Below are 9,011 nucleotides of genomic sequence, written 5' to 3'. Positions count from 1 at the left end.
AAATACTTAGACAAACCTACTTTGAAGTGTGCATCCCCCCAAAGATCTGATGCAGTGTTTCTAACCTGGCTGTTTAGATGGGAACACACCTTTGAATTTGGCCTCGAAAGGCAGAAATGGTCTTGCTGTAGTATCATAGGACAGGGATTATGTGGTACCTGTCTGCTGCACACAGCATCACGAGTGTATTCAAACACTAATTTTCTTTTTAAAAATTAAAGTAAGACTCAGAAAAACCTTGGATGTTTCTGTCTGACTTTCCTCCAGACTGTACAGTTTTAAGTCTGGATCTTCTGAGGGGCTGAGAATAAATTAATCCCTCTAAACATTAAATAACTGTGTTATCAGACCCTAGATCTATGGAGGATTAGACCTAGAAATGTGGTAAGTGTAGTAGCTCATACTCAAAAAAGAACCCAGCAAGTCCTCAAGCCCAATACTACCAGGGTTACTCTGCTGGGAGCACTTTCTATTAAATATAGAAACCATTTTTCCATCTCACAAGCCAGTTATAAATAAATACTTTTTTTTTTTTTTTTTTTTTTTCCCAGGAGAGCCTGGCATGGTCCCAAATGAACCTGATCAGCCTCTGTTGCAGAGCTGTAACAGGCAGCTGCAAACCTACTTAACATGGGAAAAGGCTGATAAGCTTCAGCTCAGCTGCAGAGCAGGGATGCAAGTTTTTCCCCACATTTCTCTCTTCTTGTAAGTGAGATGCTCTTGAGCAGGGCTGCGGGGGCTGAGGATGTGCTCTGCCCAGGTCTTCTGTGTTTGTCCCCTTTACCTGTGGAGGAAGATACGTTGGTGGGACAAGGAAACTAGAGGGGACTTGGTGCTTTGCTCACTGGGGGGGGGGAAAGGACAAAAGTCCTGACCAAAATAGAGCTGAAAGTTGTTGCTGGTAGTTTTCAATGAGGAGAGTTTGTCAGATTTTGGCTTTGCAGGTGTGCAGGCCTACAGCCAGCTACGCAAGCTGGGGAAGGAGCATGTGGGCACCTGGTGACCGATGGGGAGAAATAAACACTCAGCGTTTGCACCGTCCTGAAGTTTGAAGGAGACTGAGTCTGGATCTATAACCTGTGTTTCTGGGCCTAATAACAGCAGAATCAGGACACTTATGTAACATTTATCTTCTTTTCAGAATGCTACTTAATACATAATCTGCTTGAGGAAGCCTATAAATTGCTTGAGGACCCTTGGATAGGAGGTATTACCGAGGGAGGAAACGTGTCTCTATTATTCTCATGCTACTAATACATCTTCCCTGCTATGCAATCCCCAAACAGATTCTGCTCTGAATAGGTAACCCGTAACAATTCTGCATGTCTCTTCTACAGCAGGGGTAATATGTTGCTCTCCCAGGTGACCAAGGGTGGGCTGAGTAAAGAGCATAATAGCTGAGGGTGTTGTCAGAGGTGTACTGCTGCATGCCCCAGTCTTGCGCAGACATGGAGTGGAGAGGAGGGAGGCCACGTGCATAAGGGTGGAAACTGGGCAGTGGTTTGTGACACCCGTAATACAGGCATCAGCAAATGATAAAATTCTCCTCCGTTTTCCTCTTCGCAGCGTTCGTGCAGGATGCTAGCAAGGAGACCATGTCTCCTAGCACAGGGCTGTACTGGGGACAAGTGACCCTCACACTAGCCACAGCAGGCCACCCCCTCTGGTTAGGGAGCCTATGGCCATGCTCCTCTTCAAGAAGGCTTCTGCTTGACTTTTTTTCTTCTGATCATCTCTGTCTCAGAAGTACGGAGCATGCTATTAAGTCAATCTTAAAACTCATGGAGTTGGGTTGAGCTTGATGCCTCACACTATTTCCAAAAAGTCTAAATGCTATTTTATGGAAGTTTTATGTTGGGATGTTTGGGGATTAAAATGCATTTGTGTAATAACTTTTTGCAGTTTACGTACACATTTGGTAAGTTTTGAACAAGGTACACAAACTTCAACTACCTTGTTAAACAATGACTTTGAAAAGGTGCCCCCAAAAGTCTACAGCTCTAATTATCCTTCTTCTAAAGTCTCTTTTTGGTAATGAACATGTCTGTGCTCAGTCTTCATAGTCCTCTTTAAGCCCTGTGTCTTCTGCTAAGTCTTGCAGGCTTGGGCCAAGCTTGAGGCCATTCCTCACAGTGATCCCTGGGACACCTGTCAAGTAGGAGCTGGATGGAGACCAACAACTCCTTCCAGATGCCACCAGGCAATGCTTAGCCTCTCATCACTCCTAGCCAGTACTGCTCTGGGTGCAACTGTAATTGGTAGCTTGGAAGTGGAGGGGCTGCTTCTTCCCTTGACTAATTTCCTCTGCTGTTTAGACCTGCCCAAAATGCTTTGACTGCATACCCTGTTTTGCTACACAATATTGCTTGAACTTCCCAGATCCTTTCTCCAGAAAGATTCAGCTTTTCTGGAAAGAGTTCAGACAGGAATGTTTGCTGTTACTTGCAGCAGCAAACAGCTAAGAAATCAAACGCAAAGATTCATAATACAGATCAGCAAAAGGCAGGAATTAAACAGTTGCCTGAGGAAATATCCCGACAAACCAGAAAGACATTTCAAAATGATCATTTGTAAGTCATTTAATAAAATCACTTTAGCACAGCTGTGCCCTAAGGAATAACCATCTAGATTTAATTCCTCTTAAGTAAGAGGCATTTATCTTTGGGGAAAGGATACTGGATGAGAGCTTTGTTCCTCTTCCTTGGGGGCAACAATGTGGCCCCAGATATATTCAGTGGTGCCCAACATTCTGCAAAACTGAGTTGTTTTGAAAGAGTTTATTTTAACGTTACAAAAATTTTACAAAAAAAAAACAAACCACCAAAAACAACCCCCCCAAAAAAAACCAGTAAAAAAATCACTGCCCTACATGAAGGTAGCATTCCCAGGCAGAACTGAATCACAGATACGATGCTCCTGTTATCTACTTTGGAGCTTCTCTATCCCAGCAGAAAGATTTCCTACTGCAATCTCCATCATACACAAAGCACCTAAAAAAACAGAGATGGGAGCTACCAGTCATAAGGCTGTGTCCTGTATCAAGACACTTCAGGTGTACCGTATTCTTCAACGGTTCTGCGAATTACCTTGACGTGGTCACTAAAAACTGGGAAGCAGAGAGGGACTGAGTACTGCCAGCTTTTACCTCGTGTTCTGATGTGCATTACAGGGAGCTGATTTCAGTGCTTAGCATAAATACAGCCACCTTTTTTCTTAGCAAAGGTGCAGTGATGCTAAAATTAAGCATGCTGAGATGACTAAGAATAATCATTCATCATGTTCTCATTGAATTTTCAGAGGTCAGGAAGATGGCTCCATTTTTAATATTAAAATTACAGTAGCTGAACAGAGCATATTTGGTGTTTCCTTTAATAAATCTGGCAGATGAAGCAGACTGAGTAGGTAAGTCTTGGTAGCTAGGAAAACTTTTCCTGTCCTTTCTCTTACTCGGTAGCCTTAGCTGTCGGTGATTGTGAGAAATGGACCCTGCAGGGGCAGCAGAGAACAGGGATGTTCCAGGAGAGTGGAAAAAGGCTTGTGCTGTGTGTCACTGTGTGAGAGAGCTGAGAGGGTTATTAGTCACAATAATGGAAGAGCTTAGAGGTGACTCATGAATGAAAGTAACTGGGTAATTAGCAGCATTTTTTCTTAAATAAAGGTCCCTTCAAATTAACCTAGTATGCAGTTGGGTTGACAGGTTACAGACAGTAATCTGTTGGTTGGCTGACAGTGACACTGTAATACACTGATGGTTTCCTGTTGTACATGCAACTACCCAGAGTTTTTGTTACGAAAACCCGCAGGCCAGTGTCCCAGATGTTAGAGTCTAGAAGGGCTAAAATGATCCCTGGATTGACACAGTCTCCTGCCGGTGCAGATGGGTTTGGTTCTCTGGATTCAGTAGTACTGCCCAGTATTGGAGCCATTCCATAGCACACGATTTGGAAAGATGTCAGTTAATCGGGGTGAGTTTTGAGGAGAGCCACGTGAGTGAGTGGAAGCTGATCCACTTGACCTGAAATTGAGGGGCTTGAGGAGAACTACAAGAAGGGAAAGGGTAGCTTGGAAACGAGCTCATGTAGTCATAAAGAATTACATGAATTCAGGGGCTGGAAGCTGAAACTGGTCAAATTCAGCCCCATAAAGTGCATACTGGTTGAGTTCTTAACTCTAGTGGTTGATTCTCCTTGATCACTGGCTGTTTTTTTGTAGGGTGGATACTTCTATCAGAAATGCTGCAGTTCAACAATCTGAAGACATGCTATGTCCTCTGCGTCACACAGGACAGTGGCCCTTTGTGGCCTTGTAAGGCAGCAACCACAGATAGGCTGAAACCTCAGGGTTCCAGTCTGGGATCTGAGCCTTGTACTCAGGCTGGTGAAATTTGGGGTTTGTGTTGAATATAATACAAAATATATGCATTGTAATGTGCTTGCTCCTCTCATTTTGTCACAGGAGACTAACTGTGGGAAAACAGCAAAATGTATGTCTTCTCCCCAGGCTTCAGGCAGTAGCCCACCTCTCAGAGACGAGATGGCACACAAAACGTTTCTTGTTTTCAAGCATTTTCTGTTGGGGCACGGGATAGAGCTTTCCTGCAGTCCTGTAGAGCTACACCACTAATTCAGCATGGGTAGGAGTCCAGCAGCACAGGGCCTGGTGAGGAAGGACAGGTTCCCTCCTGCCTGTCTGTGTCTCCCTTACTGTATTGCTCATGATACTGAGAAAGGCCAGCAATGTAAACACGCCCAGAGGTGGAAAACATGCCCTTGGTCTTATTTGCCATCCTGCTCTGGGAGCATTGTGAAGCGTTCCCCTTCTGTGTTCCCAGTTTCTGTGGGAAGGGGACTGTTTGTGAGAATAATAACCACGTATGCAGGCGGCCTGGGTGCTCATCCTTGGAATGAAGCAGCTGGATCCATCCCTGGCTCACGCTGGTATTTTCTGTTGTGTAGAGGCATTGGCACCATGAAATGTCAGGTCTCAAAATGGAAATGGCCCAGCATTGTTTAGGCCTGATTCCAGGAAATGCCTCTTGGATAGAAACACTCTCTCTTGCTGCCCCTTCTCCATGACCGCGTGAGGAGAAGGATCTAAAATAGGTCATTGTTATGCACGGAGAGAACCCTGTTCCCTAAGCTCCCTTGGTTTCCAAGTAAACGAGCTTTGGAGGTAAGTTAGCAAAAGAGGCTGATTCATTAGCAACGAGGGAAATCTGTGCGTTGGAGGGGTGCCCAGCTGCCCAAAGGGATTTACGTAGTGACATGCTCCTCAAATCTTAATGGAACAAGCTGAGTGATACACACGCAGGCTTGAACTATATCACAATCACATGCTTGCTAGGCTCATTTCTTATCTCACAGGTTCCTCTGGAGAGTATCAGTTGCTCCAATCACCCAGGTTTTAAATTTGTAAGGGAAGGAGTTGCAGTGAGGTATCTTCTAATGTGAGAAAATTCTGTATCTGTTTTCTTTTCCAAATTAGGTCACCTTGTAAGGCAGTTCTGGATGGAGTTTGTCCTGCAGTTACAGAGAGGCTGTAAATAACATAGGTGTTACAACATATTTGACAGGATTTCGTTGCGCCATCACTAGTCTATCTCAATATCATATCCCAAATTAATAACAAATTAATTTTATCTGCTGAAAGACCCCAACTGTCACTCTCCTGTCCGGAATGAGATCATTTTGGGCAGTTATTCGCTTACAGGAGGAACAGGCCAACACATTCTTCTGGCTTCATTACCGAGGACAGGACTGTGCACAGAGATGAGTGGTCCCCTTTGTCGAATCATCTGGAGCGCAGGGAGGAGAATTCAGTCTTTTTGGAGCATCTTCCGGCTCTTTGTTGGTGTGTCGAGCGGGGGTGCCAATTAGTGCCAGTGATGAGATGGGCGCTCGGCCACGAGATCAGAAACGGAAACCCGCAAACTGCTCTTGCACAGGACACTGAGCAGCTGTCGGATTATAAAGATCTCTGGCTCCTCCTGACGTGGGCCAGATTTGAACCATTGACCTAGAAGTGAAAAGCTTGAAGTCCCTGCACAAGCCACGGGATAAATAGGACTTGCAGAGCTGCCTGCCCTTATTCTGCGTTCTGTTGCTGCCACCTTATGGCAGATGGGGAGTTGGAGAGGCCTCATGCAATATAAATATCTTACCTTTGGGAGTCGAGTAGGTGGGAGAACCTGTGCAGAGAGTTTTCTTCAGCCCCTAAGAGTGCTCGGGGGGAAACATGGTGATTTAAGCTGGCTTTATTCCTCTGCAGAGTACTTTGACAAAGGCCTGTTGTGCTGCAAATCAAGTAAGAGTTGTCTGCCTACAAAACCCAGATCTTTGTGCTGCTTTTGCTCTCCTATGCTGGGCTATTCCACACATGAACCCTGAGTGAAAGTCTGTGATTGTAACCTGGCTTAACAACTGTCCCAAGGGCAACAGTAACTGAGTGGTGGGTGCCTGTGGCAAGGGGAGGTGATGAGAAAAAGTAGGTAGGAGATGGACATTTGGGTACCACTGGTGCACACAAAACATCTGCATTTTCAATAATTTTGTTACAGAAAGAGGAGGAGGTGGAGACTAGAACAAAATTAACTTAGCTATCTGGAAATTATTTGGTCCAAAGTCTAACAGACAATAAAATAATTTTCCTTCAAATAATAAATAAAGGAAAAAGCAAAGGAGGAGAGATGTCTCCTTCTCCTCCTTACCCAACTCCAGCAACTTTCTGTTGCGTTTTCTGTCTCTAAAACCCCGGATTTTTAAGGCAGTAAGTATGCATCAGAGATCAGTTTTGCACTGCCTCTTTCTGTCTACACACAATCTCCAAATAATTCTTTTAAGCCATGCTAGCTAACACTGTCTCATGGAGGAGGAAGGTTAGAGACTGTCTATTTCTTTATGCCCCCCTGCACGGCAGCTGTTGGGTGTCCGGAGGCATGTCCTGTGATGGGACTGCAGCCCAACCAGCCATGCAGGGGTCCCCAGCAGCCTTAATACAGCCCCAGTGGTGACATGGGAGCTTGCGTGGCCCAGCAGTCAAACTAAGTCTGTCACCAGGGCTAACCTGAAGTCATAAATCAAGCTTTATATTTGAGAAATACCTTCAGTAGTTCCCAGTCACTGAAGAAATGCCATTTTATAAGAGGAAACTGGGAGGAGAAAAAAAGTTTTATCTCTGGACAGAATATTGGAAAAAGCTGTAAAATTCCCCTCTGCTTGGCTGAAGGGAATCGTTGTGGGGAGAAAGTCCAGGAGTGAAGCAACATGAAGGAGAGGAAGGGAATACCAAATTTACTCTTTATTTTCCTACTGGAGGAAACAATCTTTAAAAGCACTGTGGAGAGAAACAGAAACGAGTGCCGCAAGTCCTCAAAGGCGCTTGTACTGCTGGCACTACCTGCCCATCTCCGAGAGAGCAGCGAAAAGCAGTACACATGAATTCTAGCTCAGTGGGGAGATCAAAGATTTTAGCGTGAAGTTGCTCATTTTCGCGCCAGCAAGCACTTCCCACGTGCAGCGAGCAGCTGAGCTGGGCTATCTAGATTGTCACAGGAGCTCTGTTTGCAATCAAGGTCCAGCCACCGTTCCCTTACGTCAAAGCCAGGATCTATCTAAACACTGCTTCTGCTCTTCGGAGAAAGTGGAGCTTTGTGCCACTGCTGAAAGGCAGCCTTCTCAAATACACACCCACTGGTGGTACACCCGGGATTTCACACTGTACGTGAGGTCATGGTGCGTGAGCCAAACACTTGTGTCGTCTTCTGCATGCAGAGTGAGGTGTGGTAAGGGTGCTGGGAGCTCTTGGAGCTGCTGGGTAGACCTAGGTGGGAGATCCCCTGGAGAACAGTGACATTTCTGAGCTGGAACCCTCACCAAAATGTTCTTGTCAGTCAAATTGCCCTGTATTTCAGCACTGGTGAGACTGAGCCTCGATGACTGGGTTCAGCCCTCACTCCAAAAAGGCCATTGAATGACTCGAGCGTGGCCAGAGAAGGGCAACGGAGCTGGGGCAGGGTCTGGAGCACAGGTCTGCTGGGGAGCGGCTGGGGGAACTGGGGGGGTTAGTCTGGAGAAGAGGAGGCTGAGGGGAGCCCTCCTGGCCCTCGGCAACTCCCTGCCAGGAGGGGGCAGAGAGGGGGGATGAGTCTCTGGAGCCAAGGCCCCAGCGCCAGGCCCCGAGGGAATGGCCTCAAGCTGCCCAGGGCAGGGTCAGGCTGGCTCTGAGGAAGGATTTCTGTGCAGAAGGGGCTGTTGGGCGTTGGAATGGGCTGCCCAGGGCAGGGGGGAGTCCCCGGGATCCCTGGAGGGGTTGAAGAGTCGGGCTGAGCCAGTGCTGAGAGATCTGGGGGAGTTGGGAAGGGTCAGGGGGAGGTTCATGGTTGGGCTGGAGGAGCTGCAGGGCTTTTCCAACCTTGACGGTTCCGTGAGGAGATGATGGGGAAAGATTTGGGGTACTGCCTGGGCCAGCAGTAGCACAGGCAGGATGAATGAATGACAGTTATATCAAGAAATAAGATGTGATGGCAAGAAAAGAGTGATTGCTAACAGTTTTGCATGTGGTGTGGTTTTGTTTTTTTCTTATAAGATGCTGTGGGGTCATGGCAGCTTCTCTGGAGACAGATGAGTCACATAGTGCATGCGTGTCAACCAAGGCACAAAACGAAGAAAAAGTATCCAGATTAGAAAGAGAGTCAAAGAATTAGTTTGTTATTGAGGGGTGGTGGACAGCTAGCTGTAGTATGTTAGATACCACGTGTAGTATGTACCTGTAGTATGTTAGGTACCATGTGTAGTACCTACCCGTACTGTGCTGGTTGTGCTAGTTCTTTGCTGGACTGCGGGATGGTAGGATGTGAACTGCCCCCGTTTCATGGCTCTAAAAAGGGTTGGACTCTGCTGGGCTGCTCAGTTCTCATGACTCCCACTGTGGGTCCAGAGTTGAGGCTGCATGCAGCACCTTCTGCATCCTTCTGGGCCTTCTCAGGGTGAGAGCTAGGAAGCACAGCAAGCACT

The sequence above is a fragment of the Athene cunicularia genome, assembly GCF_003259725.1.
Source record: "Athene cunicularia isolate RWA chromosome 12 unlocalized genomic scaffold, athCun1 chr12_part1, whole genome shotgun sequence".
Taxonomy (NCBI): Eukaryota; Metazoa; Chordata; class Aves; order Strigiformes; family Strigidae; genus Athene; species Athene cunicularia.
The sequence above is the reverse complement of the archived record's forward strand: the minus strand, read 5'-3'. Positions refer to the sequence as shown.